The sequence below is a fragment of the Anser cygnoides genome, chromosome 3 (assembly GCF_040182565.1).
Source record: "Anser cygnoides isolate HZ-2024a breed goose chromosome 3, Taihu_goose_T2T_genome, whole genome shotgun sequence".
Taxonomy (NCBI): Eukaryota; Metazoa; Chordata; class Aves; order Anseriformes; family Anatidae; genus Anser; species Anser cygnoides.
Window position 1 is genome coordinate 65,372,463 of NC_089875.1, and position 12,882 is coordinate 65,385,344.

The 12,882-nt window shown below is 40.2% G+C and overlaps 1 long non-coding RNA gene across 1 annotated transcript; it reads right to left on the bottom strand.

Annotated features, from left to right (window-relative positions):
- Positions 1-1,553: 1,553 nt before the first annotated feature.
- LOC106032440 (uncharacterized) lies at positions 1,554-6,926 on the bottom strand. Its single transcript, XR_001204854.3, has 3 exons — positions 6,270-6,926; positions 2,703-2,825; positions 1,554-2,512 (listed from the first exon to the last, which is right to left on the bottom strand). It is a non-coding gene; the product is annotated as an uncharacterized lncRNA (long non-coding RNA).
- Positions 6,927-12,882: the final 5,956 nt, after the last annotated feature.

Sequence of the window (12,882 nt, forward strand, 5' to 3'; positions counted from 1 at the left end):
AAGAATGGTGGATATTTTTAATGCCTAATATTCAGTGCTAAATATCTTGTTTCAGAAGATTTTGTGTTGGCTCTTGAGATCTGCTAAAAGATCTTTTCTCTCTTTCTCAAGTACAGACTATATGCCAGCACTTTTTCTCACAGATTTGCTCTCCAGGCAGGTGCCACCACCAGTTTAAGAAAGGTTTGACTTTGTGATCCAAATAACTCTTGGAGCACGTAGATCTAAATGTCATCACATTGCAACATTTTAGCACAGGGTGACAATGTTCTGTTTTGACACAGTGTCATCACACTGCATCCCAGTAGGAAGATGTTATGACACACAGTACTGACAAAACATCAAAATGTTAACAATTGTTCTTTAATATTCATGTCTTCTGTGATGCCTGTAGCATACTAATTAATAACAGCAAATCAGAAGACCAGCAAAGATCACTGTTAAATTTATTTATTTAATTTTTATACAAACAAGTTCCCACTGAATATTCCTATCCAGGTGAACACGTGTACTCCATAAGGACTACCAAGCAGGGTGCTACCAACCTAGCATCTTAATATACGGGGAAAAAATCCCCACCCCCCACCCCCCTTCTTTTTAAATTCTTTCTTCTGTTTTTACTATACCCAAAGGAAAATAAACTAATGGTCAGAAATAACAGAGTGGAAAAAGCATGACCTTAATATGAGAGACTGGCAGTAACATTTGGTAGAAACTATTTTAACTGCCAGTATGTGGAAAACAAACAAACAAACAAACAAACAAACAAAAAACAGGCCTGTGTAAGAAAATGATTGAGTCTTCTAAGAGAGATCTCAAGACTTTTGGGTGTGGGGCACAGTGAGGAGAGGAAAGATTTAAGTTGAGCAGAGTTAGCAAGAAGTCAGCCTGGTTAGGGTCCCAGTTAAATGGTCTGTTCAGAAACCCACAGCTGAAAATCCTGGATATGCAAACAGCCAAGCAGGAAGGTCCTGGGGAACCTAAACTCTTTGTCCCTGCTTGAGCAGGGAGGTTGGACCAGATTACTTTCAGAGGTCCCTTCCAACCCCAACCATTCTGTGATTTTGTGAAAACTGCAAGGGGTATGCACCCTAGAGTTGGAAGAAACAAGTCTATCAATTAGCTCACCTAAGGCAAAGGCCCTCACAGGAGTTTCTCAACAGGCTTCAGAGAAGGGATGGGTAAAGCAACTCAGGCAGCAGACCCAAACCCTGTAATGGCCTTGTGCAAAGCACCAACAGATGGGGCAGGAAAAACTGCAGATGGAGGCTGTCCAACAGCCAGGTGGAGAGGAGCAGAAGTCTTACACCGGACTGAAGGCAGGATTTGTACCATCAGACATTCTTTCCACAGTTCAGCCTGTACTCATGCTGCACCGGCACAGAAAGCTGCATGGCTTCACATGCCTGCTTTTCATATTTTATGTTTAACTTCTTTTCATCAATCAACTAAAGGACATCAATCTTTTTTTAGCCATTGCAAACTGTTTATTTTAAGGCAATGCTAATAAGCCAGTGAATTAATTTTTTTACTACATAGAATGATTGGTAAAAAACTTACCTGGCATTTTTAAGATGAAAATCTCCTGGAACCATTGACAGTTTTGACAGTTTGAGACCTCTGGTTGTTTTCCAGTCTTGATCTACACTTCTCTTTATGACTTTGTGATTTCAGTGTTTTCCAGAAAAAAAAGGCAACATATTCAGAAACATCAAATGACTCTGAAGAAATTGTCAAGCTACAGATAAGCCTTATTACTACAGATTAGCTTTAACATAAATGTATACCTCATCTTCTGCAAATACATAATATTATTCATGCAAATCAGTTCTGTTTTGTGAATAGAGCTATTGATTTCTTTGGATCTATCAAATGATTAAAAACTACTTGCACAAATGTGTGTACAGAATCAAGTCTTTATTAAAAACTGTCTGGATACATTCACCTTTCCTTATGATTTTTCATGAGCTGTAACAGTATATACTTGTTATTGTTTTAGCATTTAATTACTTGCATTAATTTTCATAAAACTTAAATTTCATCTCTTTCTTTAAAAGGTGAGAGCCAAAGAGAGATTCACATGTTCTCATGTTCTGAACCAAAAAATATTTTATTCTAAAGCATTATCATTAAAGTAAAGATTTGGTCCAGAGCCCATTTCACCAAGGACTAGTCTCTCCAAAGTTTCTGGCACATGTTTAAGTTACCTTTGAAATTATATAATGAATGACTGCCATGAAGGATGGCTACAATCAACAGCCTGTGCTGAGTGTGTCCTACACTGCTATAGGCTGAATCCTGAAATAGTTGAGCATTTTCATTTCTTATTGTCTTCACTACGATTCAAGGTGCTTAAAATAAAAACTGACTAGATAATGACAATTCAATTTTATACAGCTTCCAAGGTTTAACATTTGTTTTGGTTTCACACTGAAATATTGTATTAAAACCCGAACTATTCAGCTTGGATCCTGAACAACATTTTTTGATTTACGTCCAGATCACCTGGAGTCTGGAAAAAAAAAAAACTAAAATTAGCTTTCCTACATGAAGATAGTCTTTTTTTTTTTTCCCAAAAAACAAATGAACAAACCAAACCAACCAACCAACCAACCGAGCCACAAACACAAAATGTCACACCTCCAAACTTTGAGAAAAAATGAACCCCAGAGCTTTTGCTCAAGTAACTCATTGGCACAAACCTTGGCTCTTCCTCCGCTGTCCACTCCAGGCAGCACGAGAAGAGGTGTGCACCACCACCTTCACCATGTGGGCAAAAGGCGGGTTCACACTCAGTTTGTTCCACTGTGAGAGCATACCTGCACCTGTAATACAATTCCAAGTCATTTCTAGAGAACATTAATTTACGGAGATGTGTACGAGAGTTGCAGGCCCTCTTTCTTTCTCCACTCCCTCATCTTTCCTGATGCAGCCAAGCATCCAGGCCTGCCTCTGCATGCCCCACAGAGCTATCTGCATATGCCCAGCAAGTCTGATGCACCCAGACACAGCACACATGTGCTGGCCATCCTTATGGTGTGTCAGAAATACAGCTGCCGTATTTCTGCCTGTGATTCCCCAGACAAAGGAATAGGAGCTGCGTCTACACACACTCAGATAAAGCTGGCTTGGTGTGACCACACACTTGGCCAGTGTGTCATAGCCATGGGTCTGCTTGCTCATTGTTAGCTGAGGGGTTTTCTCCTTTCCTTTCTTGTTGCTCTGTCAGTGCCTGCATTGATCCCCACTTGACTCACCTTTCAGAGGCCAGACAGGCTGAGGAAGTGGTTACCCTTTGCAACTGCAACCATGTGAAAGGTCTCTGGGCAAATCCTCTCACTTACTCAATTATCCCTTCACTGAAGTGATTTGCACCGCCGTGGGCAGGGAGACCCATACTCCCAGTGCACTACACTCATTTATCAGGTGAAATGAAGCAAAGAAAGCAAGGTCAGCGAGTGTCCATGCTGCTTACAAGCTGCAGAGCCCTCAAGCCTGTCGTTGCCCAGATTACTTAAAAACTCATTCCCTTCCCAGAGTATGATCCTCTTTATCAGCAGCTGCTCTCCACTCACTAGTGAGAGAAAGCATATTAGGCTTTGTCACCACATCCCAGAGAGCAGTGGGCACTGCAGACAAAAGCCATACCCGTGCTAGCCGTGCTAGTGTAACGGGCTTTTATTGGTTTTGGAGTGTTTGTTGAGAGGCTACTCATCCTCCTGATAAGTTTTTATGGAAATCAGTATTGGCAGGAAGAGAAATGAGGAACAGGCAGATGGAAAATGATTGCTTAAACATTATTGTCTTTTTGGTGCTTGGAAAAGCAATAAAACTATTTTATTTGTCTTAGCAACTTTTAGCAAATACTTTAAACTTGGTTTCTTGTGGAAGGGAAGCTTTTACAGCTATATTATCTTTTTTCTTCTCTTGTTCCTAATAATTTTTATTTCTACCAAGATTCTGAGAAAAGTAGGGATGCTTAAGAAGTCAATTTCATTTCTGTGAGCTTAATGAAGATAGGTGTCCCTACAGAGAAAAAAATATCTCTGTGTGTCCCAGCTAAATCTGACTGGAGTCTAAAGAAAAGCCTGTAGAACAGCAAACCTCATTATTTTTGAATACCAACTAGTTGTCACTCTTACAGACAGTTTTAACAAGAAAATTGGGTCTAGCTCAATTTTGACAGGCAAAATATTTGTAGCCTCTGAAGCAAGTAAGCTGACAAGCAAAAGAATCCAACAGGAAAATTTGGTGAAGAAATTTTGGCTAACCAGATATGTATTTTTCAAGCCTAACCTCTAACTTTGATCATCATTCTAATTCTAAGTAAACCTAGCATTAATGTGATTTTTCCAGATGCATTTTCATACCTATAAGAGATACATCACAGCATTAAACACAGGAGACGGTTCTGGGATCATGAGCTGTTCTTCACAACCAGAGCAGAGCCCTATTTGTAGGATTTTGGAGGAAAGTATACCGTGCTGTCTACTGTATATCAGTTATGATGAGATACAGATAAGCATAGATATATGCATACACATGCAAACACACAGCCACACTCATTTCAGATCGTGTCATATTCCCAGCTCTTCCTGCCTCTGCTTTACTGTGCTTTACTGTGAGTCCATCCAGGAGTCCCAGCATAGTCACCAGTTCTGATTACATTTTGTCAGAACAAGGTCTGTTTTTAATTCTACCCAAGGGTCAAGCTGTGAAGTTATCACTGAGCTTTGGATTTGCTGCAAATCTGTACTGTTGTCACAAATCAACAGGAGATTAACTTGCTCTATGGTACTAACACTTCTATTACTGCCAAAAGGTAAGTTATCTGGTTGTTTTGTCTAGTTCTTCTGTGGTATATACAGCAAACAACCAACTTAGAGATTTAATGCAGTTTTAAACTGAGTTCTCCACAATTTGGAGTTTGATGGCAAGATGTGGTGAGATCTTATTTTTTTCTCTCATGGGCAGCTCAAAGCATAGGTATTTTGAGGCTAAAACAGTCAAGTTGAAAGCCACTTTCAGAGGGCCCTGCTGCTGATGAAGCCAGGTCAGCATTGAGAACTGATACTTCAAAAATCACCACACAGCTTTCAGTAACTGAGAAACCTGTGTTTTGTATAGGCTGTGAAGACTCTTCAACCAGCTTGGTGCCTGCCTGTTGTCAGAAGGGTCATTGAGGGACCTAGTGGTGGGGAGAATACATATGTCTTCAGCTAGTCTGAGAAGCCTAGATGCCTCTCCTAGAGGTTTTCTCATCACTAATTTGACAGATTGTTGATATGTGACTATTAAATGGTAATTCTCTTATTATCTACCCCATAAATTGTGGCTAGATTTGGCACTTGAGGCTGGCATGCAGAGACATTACATCAGTTTTCAGGATCACTAAGAAAAAACCCTTATAATAATGTAAAACAAATTTAGCTATTCCTTTTTTTCTGTACTTTAAAGTGACACCAGTAGGTCTATTTGTCCTGGCACCATACCTACCAGATTTCTTTTGACTTAAACATAAATGCTATTTTCTGATTCTTATCAACAAGCGGGAAGCTCTGGCCTTGGCTCTACCGTTCTCATTCACATCTATGTCTGCAAGGAGGGCAACATACAAGAATAACTGAATATTCATAAGCTTCTTTCGCAGCAAACCTTGGGCCAGTGGTAGGCATGTTTCCCAGCCAAGAAGATGAGGGAGATATGAACAATGAGGAAGTTGTATATCTGCAGTATAGATGGGAACTGGGTCTGCACAGCAGCTGTTTCAGAATTGATAAACCTTTTTTCCTTTTCCTCCTTCTTTCTTTCTTTCTTGCTTGCTTGCTTGCTTGCTTTCATAAAACAGACATTTACTTGGAAACTTTGGGGCTTCGTCCATTTAATAAGGTTCTTTTAACATGGTTCTTTGCATTTCACTGCCTTTTGTTTTCTTGTCTCCTAACTAGTCTATTCAGTGCAGGGCTGGCTTAACAGCACTAACTATACTTACGTGGGCTCTTTCACGGAGAGCTGGCCAAGAGACTAGCATTGCAGAAGACATCTCTAAGAACAGTTTTTGAAAATACTCTTGGAGCCACGTCCTCATCCCTCCTCATGGAACAATGCAAACATTATTAATTATCCTCCATTTCTCCAATTTCTTGCATGCATACAGAGTAAGAACCCCACAGTTTAAAGCTCGTGTATTATTTGTATAGCATTCCTGGGGCCAGATTTTGACTCTATGCCAGTAGCTGCATTATGTGTTGGCAAAGTGATGGTCTGACCTTTGATGGTCCCCAGAGACACGGTGAGTTTGGCTGCAGCTCCGGGGAGGCACATTTCTCCTCTGCAGTTTACATATCTCTCTGCTGGCTGGTGAGGAAGGGGATGGTATCACAAGACTTGAACTTCCCACTTTGAGTGCAGCTGCTTGTCATAGGCAGTATCAGATGAGAGAAAGGCCTACTATGGGGTGGTTCCCTTCAGGACAGCACCCTCTAGCAGCTGAAATCAATGGGATTCTTGCCTCCTTCAGGTGAGCAATTTCAGCTTTATTCCTCTCAGAATAGCAATGTGTAACCATAATAAGAAATAGGGTAAGAAAGCAGGGGAAATGCATTCAGTGTCTTGCTCCATGACCCTGCATCTTTCAATATTTAGCTGTGTTCCATCCTTTTTCTCTTCTATTTAGTGGTAAGTACTTTGCAGCTGAGATTACCTCCCACCATGAGTATACTCAGTGCACAGTGGGGTCCTGATCTTGGAAACTGTCTAATGACATAGGTAAAATGATCCAGAGCAAAAATTTCAGTTCTTTTCTGTTTTGGTGATGATGAAAATATGGCAAAAGCTAAAGTCTCACCCAGAGTCACACTGAAACCAAAGAAAATATTTAAATACCAACTGCATAACTTCCTCTCCCTTGCTGCAGAACTGCTGGACTCCCTTCATAAAGAGAGAATTTCTAGAAGGGTTTCATTACAGATGAGTTTTTTTTTTTTTTCTTTTCTTTTCCTTTTTTTCCTCATTTGCTATAGACTGGGTCTAATTGTCCCTTCATTAAAGTACAATTCTGAAGGCTGTTAGTAAGGATGAAACAAGACACCAAACTAAAAAGAAAAAAAGATGTCAGCTGTGTTTGCTGAGCTGGCAGGCCCTGAGAAAAACATGTATTTTGCGTGTATGAGGTAAATGCAAGTTCTTGCTTTAAGAAGAGCTAGGGCTTTGATAGAAATCTTAGAGTCCTAAAGCACTCACCCTGTCGAGAGCTAAATATCTTTGATGAATATGGAGTGCAATGTGGTACACAGATGACAGAGCAGGCGCTTAGAAAGTACAAAACAAAACAAAAAATCCTAACCCTTGGACAGTGAGATTAAGCAGATAGGATGATACTACACAGAACTCCGAAGACACTACATGTGCGGACACGCAGTAAATCACAGCCTTTTATAAAGTCATGCAGGCTGCCATTTCAGATCTATCATCAGCTCTGGTGAAAATGATGGACTATGTGGTAAGTGGGTTCAGTGCCATGCTAGCAGATGGGTATGAATGTAAACAGGCAAGAGACTACACAGGAGCTTCAGGATGGGCCCACTTGGGTCACAGACAAGGCTTAGGAACATGGAAACTTTCTTCTTGTTTCTGTGATTTCTACCCCTTTGGCATCAGTGGGCATGATTTGCATGCCTATCTGGGTCTAGGCTACTACTGAAGAGTTATAAAACAGCTCTTGTGGGTGCATAAGGGGAGATCTTTAAACTCCAACTTCTGTCAGAGTTTCAGGAAAGAAAGCTGAATGGATAGAGAGACAAAAGAGTGCATGAAATCTTCTCTTGTTTCATCAGCACAGGCCTCCTCTGGAGTCAGCAGAGGTCTGTGTACCTTCAGCCTGCCTGGTGCTGTCTGCACTGAACAGGTATGGAGATGCTTCTTTGTCAAAGAAGTCATCTTGCAGGCAAATTCTGCTGGTGAGCAGCGCCTTCTGTGTGGTCATAGTGTGACCAAACAATTTTCTTTTAGTGGGTAGAGATTATTCTAGTGGCTTTGTCTTCTCAAATTGAAAGCAACTTGCTTGAGCAGCAATCTGTTTATTTAATCATTTGCCACACAATATGCATAGATTTTGGATGACAAAAACCCACCTTACTCTGTCATTCCAAACTGACTTTTTGTAAATAATTATTTCTCATCTTTCTTCATCTTTGAGGAATTAAATCTCCCCAATATAAGATCTCTTTCTCTCTCAAGTTTTCTCAGATGAAACATGCTGCAGCTTTACAGTCACATTTGTGCTTGCCTATCATTTATAATATTTTTGTTTCAAGGCACCAGGTCAAACTCTGTCCTCACTTACTCTCATGCAACCACAGAGACTTCAGTGTGGCTGCAATCGAGGATGGAATCTGACCCATTGTGTTTGTTTTTAATCAGAATATGCATGACTTAATGTTGTCTTCTCCTTTATTTTAATCTCCTAGGGCAGTCTGAAGAATCAGATGTTGAATCTCAAGGGATTTCTCCCTCGTGAAATATTCTAAATATGTCAGGAAAAATGTTTTGTCAATTCCAGCTTGTTGATTCACCCCAGCCAGCTGGCTGGGCAGGCTCAACCACTACACAGTGCCATGCAAACTGGGAGGTCAGAGCTGGGAGCATGCAGGCAGGATGATGGGGCCATGTGTTAGAGCAAATTGGATGGATTCCATGTATTGTAGTAGATGAAGTGTTTGGTCTTGAAGGGAAGAAAAGGTTGTATGCCAATTGTCACTCAGGACTTCACTTAACTGACTGAAGTAGAGAGAAGTTGGAGTTGAGGTCTATGCCCATGTTTTCACCATCCTTGACTAGACTGCCTTGCCTTTCTACCAAAGGCATCAGAGTCATGGTACACCCGTGAAGATAGAGGTGCTGGCAGCTCTGCTTTGCCAACCTCCAGAACTACTAGTGCCTTCTGAAGGGTTCCACTGTGAAAAAAATAAAAATAATAAAAAAAATTTCCTTCATCAACATAAGCACTTAAAAAAATGCCCTTCGTGAAGATATAATATTATTTAATATTCTTGAAAATAAAAAAGATTAGAATATTGATTGACTTTTTTACTTGGCTTATCATTAGATTTAAGGATAGCCTGGGCTTTCTGTTTCCTTTTACAAAACTGACCCAGATCCTGCAAATAGTTTGGAAAGTTGTCATGTATCTTCAATGCACCAAGAGATTTCCCATGGAAAATGGATTTTCATTTTGTAGTTTATACATATTACAATACCAAGGAAAGACATAACCGTGGCCATGATGGTTAAGAACATCCCCTCGGTTGGGGATGGTTTAGAGAGGCATACAGTCTGAGAACCCCCCCCCCCCCTTTTTTTTTTGTTTTTTCACATGCTGCTGTAAGGAAGAGGAGTATTATACTCCCAGCACCACAGGAGTTCGCTGAGGTGTTAATCAGATGAGAAGGAAAGTGTTTTTCAAAACAGCAAAAACAACTGTTTTGAGCATGTACAAGTTCTTCCCTTAGAAACCATGAATTTGTGAGCTGAAGCCCTGTGTGTTTAATGAATTTTTTAATATTACAGATTGTCTTCTGAAAGTAAGGCATGACTGTTTTACTGAGGGCTATATTTTCATAGCACTTCAAATGCTCAGATCTGCATATTGCCCTTGCCTTGGGTCATAGCCTTAAAGACCAAAATAATACTATAGATGCCTTAGTGCAAAATGAGCAGAGAAAACAACTAAAGCAAAGGAGCAGACAGAGAAAGCAATACACAAAGAGACAAACGATACAAAGCAGAACCAGACTTAGACATCAGAGGTCAACCCACAAAATATTGTGAGGGGTGAACACGTAAAAAAGGAAATTCTTCCAAGGAAAATAGTCACATAAATGGTTTTTGAGAAAGCTGCAGGGCTCCCTCATATGGGCTCCTCCTGCAATATATACCCCTTGCTCTCATGCAATTGTCTTTGGCACACAGACACACAATACAGTCATGAACTGCTTTTTGTGTTGAGATATGTTTATCTATGGAAATTTTAATTCAATTATAATTTTAATGGAGGTTTGTCATAGAAATTAAGAGGATTCATTATAACTGGAAGTAGATGTAGCAAACATAAAAGAGTACAAGTTTTTTTTGACCGTACTTTACTGACTGTTACTCCGCTTAACGAAAGAAATACCAAAATGTCTTACAGAATTAGAATCTACAAGAACAACAAGCGGTCAGAATAATAGAAAAAGTGTGCAAGAGAGATACTGTACTGTGGATACTAAAAGAAGTGAAACATGTTTCTTATCATTAACCAGTCAGATTTGCCATGACCTTTTAATGAAGAAAATAAGCTATTAATAAAAAAATTAGTCAATATTGACTTTTTAATGTTTCCTCTTAAAATGCAGATCCTGCCTTATAAATTGCTAAAGGAAAGAAGCTTTAATAGCACTTGTTTGGGGACACTGGAATAAATGGCTTGTTTTGCTTGTGCCTATACAAATTATGGTGCAATATCCAAATAATTCCAGTGACTTAGAAACTTCAACATCTACTTTTCACTAGGGACTGCTTTCAGATTTTCTACTGTCCTCAGGTGGTACCTTCTGACTTGTGCTCAGAGTTGTCACTGTCAGTATGAACACTGTCAAAGACCTGGAAAGATGGAATGGTTCATTTTCCCACAGGAAATAACAGCAAGCAAGTTGCATGCTTAAGTTAGGCATATTTATAAGTGTGATGGGATATTCAAAAGTAAGCATCCTCCAGAAGGATCCCTTCTTCTGCAATCAAAGTGATGTCTCATCCTTAGTGTAAATGAGACGGGCCTCTTCCAGCTCTTTACTTTCACATCCATGAGATAATTTTTTTATGGGTCTAGACATTTCCAGTCACTCCCAGTCAAACCTAAGAAAGTTATGTCTTGGTGTATATTTTTAGGATGAGATTTATACTAGTCCCAAAGCTTAGCACCCAAAGTCATCTCCAAAGCTAGGCATGGACTGGAAGAAGGAATCTGAATGGCAAGTCCCCTCTGGGTGCCTGGTTCTCGGAGCAGGTCCCAGAGGCAGACCCTGCCACCAGTCGCTCCTTGCTGGCTGGCCTTTATTCAGGAAAGCTTCAACCCTCATGACTGAAACAAAACATCCTTGAGGAACTTATGAATAAGTCCATTTGCTTCCTGCCTCAAACACTTCTAAAACATTAACCTGAAGCGTAAACGTTTCTGCCTTTCATTTCCTTGGGGATGACAGGAGAGAGAGACTGAGACTGATTGCAAAAGCTGTAGTGCTTGTCTGAAGTTTTTAGCCTGACTCTGGTCAGGCCCCAGGTGACCAGCTAATGAAAATAATTCAAACTTTACCAAAACAAGAGCCATTTATAATGTGGAAATTCTAGACAGACAGCTCCACAAAACCCTGGGAACAAACACGGAGATAAATCTTTGCAAGGAAAAGCACCCCTACCTCACCGCTCACAAGGTCAATTCTAAATAGCATCATGGGGCACAGCCCCCACATGTGGCAGAAAATTAGTTAGCATTAGTTTTGTTTTGTTTTGTTTTGTTTTGTTTTCCATACCTGTTTGTTTTTTCCTCTGGAGTGATGCGGTATGAGGACACATTTTGTTTTGGGAATATTAGACAGCCTTTTCAAACCCATGTCTTTTATATAGGCAAACTTTGGGATTATTCTTAAGAACAGTTTCTATAACCATAAATGAAAGAGGAAGAATGAACCCTGGAAAATGAGTAGAAAAACCCTGACTTGAAATAAATACAACACAGCTATAAAGCAAGACATGGAACAGTGAGAGGAACATGCGTGAAAGGGGAAATGAGCTGGGGCCCTCCAGTAAGAAAACTGGAAGCTTTCAGATGTCAAAAATCTCCCAGAAAGAGGGAAAGGAAGATGGCTTTCATACCAAGGCACACAGGGTTGCGAGCTTGGTCAGCACCTCTAAAGCACAGCTGGAGGTAAGCAGTGACTGGGAGCCATGGCACCCCAGTGAAATTGTCCACCAGGGCTGGTGTCCCCAGGCTGGGAGGTCAGCAGCCTGCTCCTTCCTGCTCTCCAAGTAGGAGCTCCTGGGCAGAGCGGGGCCATGGGACACGCTGGTGCTTGGTGGAAGTTTCCCAGCCAAAAGGCCTGCAGTTGTGAGGAAAGTGCATGCTGACCATTGCAGGCTTGGGACCATCCTCAGGGCATGCCTGAAGACCACACAATGAAGAACGATTTAGAGTCAGTACCAAAACTCTCACCAAGATGTTCTCAGAGATCATCTCAGATATGGCACAAAATGATGAGTCTTAACTGAATAGACTCAGTTAAGTCCACTTAAAAGCCTTATCTAAGCCTTTTTAATGTAGGGATTGCAACTTAATTAGAATGAAGTGTTTATAATGTGAGTTTTGTAAATAAAAAGTGTTTAGAGGTGCACACTGTGGAACTATTCTTTTTTTTAAATTGTAACTTCATATTATATTAAAAAGCATATAAAAACCTTTGTATGTATACATAAATATATGTAAACCTTGGCATTTATTAATACTTTATTTCATAATAGCTATTTTCCAAGCATTTACTAAGACCTCTGTGAAGACACAAAATGCATTTCTGATTCCTGTGGAAATCAGTAACTGGAAAATTGTCTTTTTAGTAATTCCGGCCTTTTGAGGTGTCTTAGATGTGTCCTAATAAAAAACGTTGTAAAACTTATTAAATGTGTTAAATTGAATCATATCCCAATCCCATATATTACAGCCAACAGCTAAGTATTTTTATCTCAGTGTTCAGTCCCAATGAAAAATAGTACTTCCCACGCTTGCTGCTTTCTAGGGTCAACGCTTGAGCAAAGGTCCTCTCTTAAGACATATCTGTTATCTGCCTGAACAAC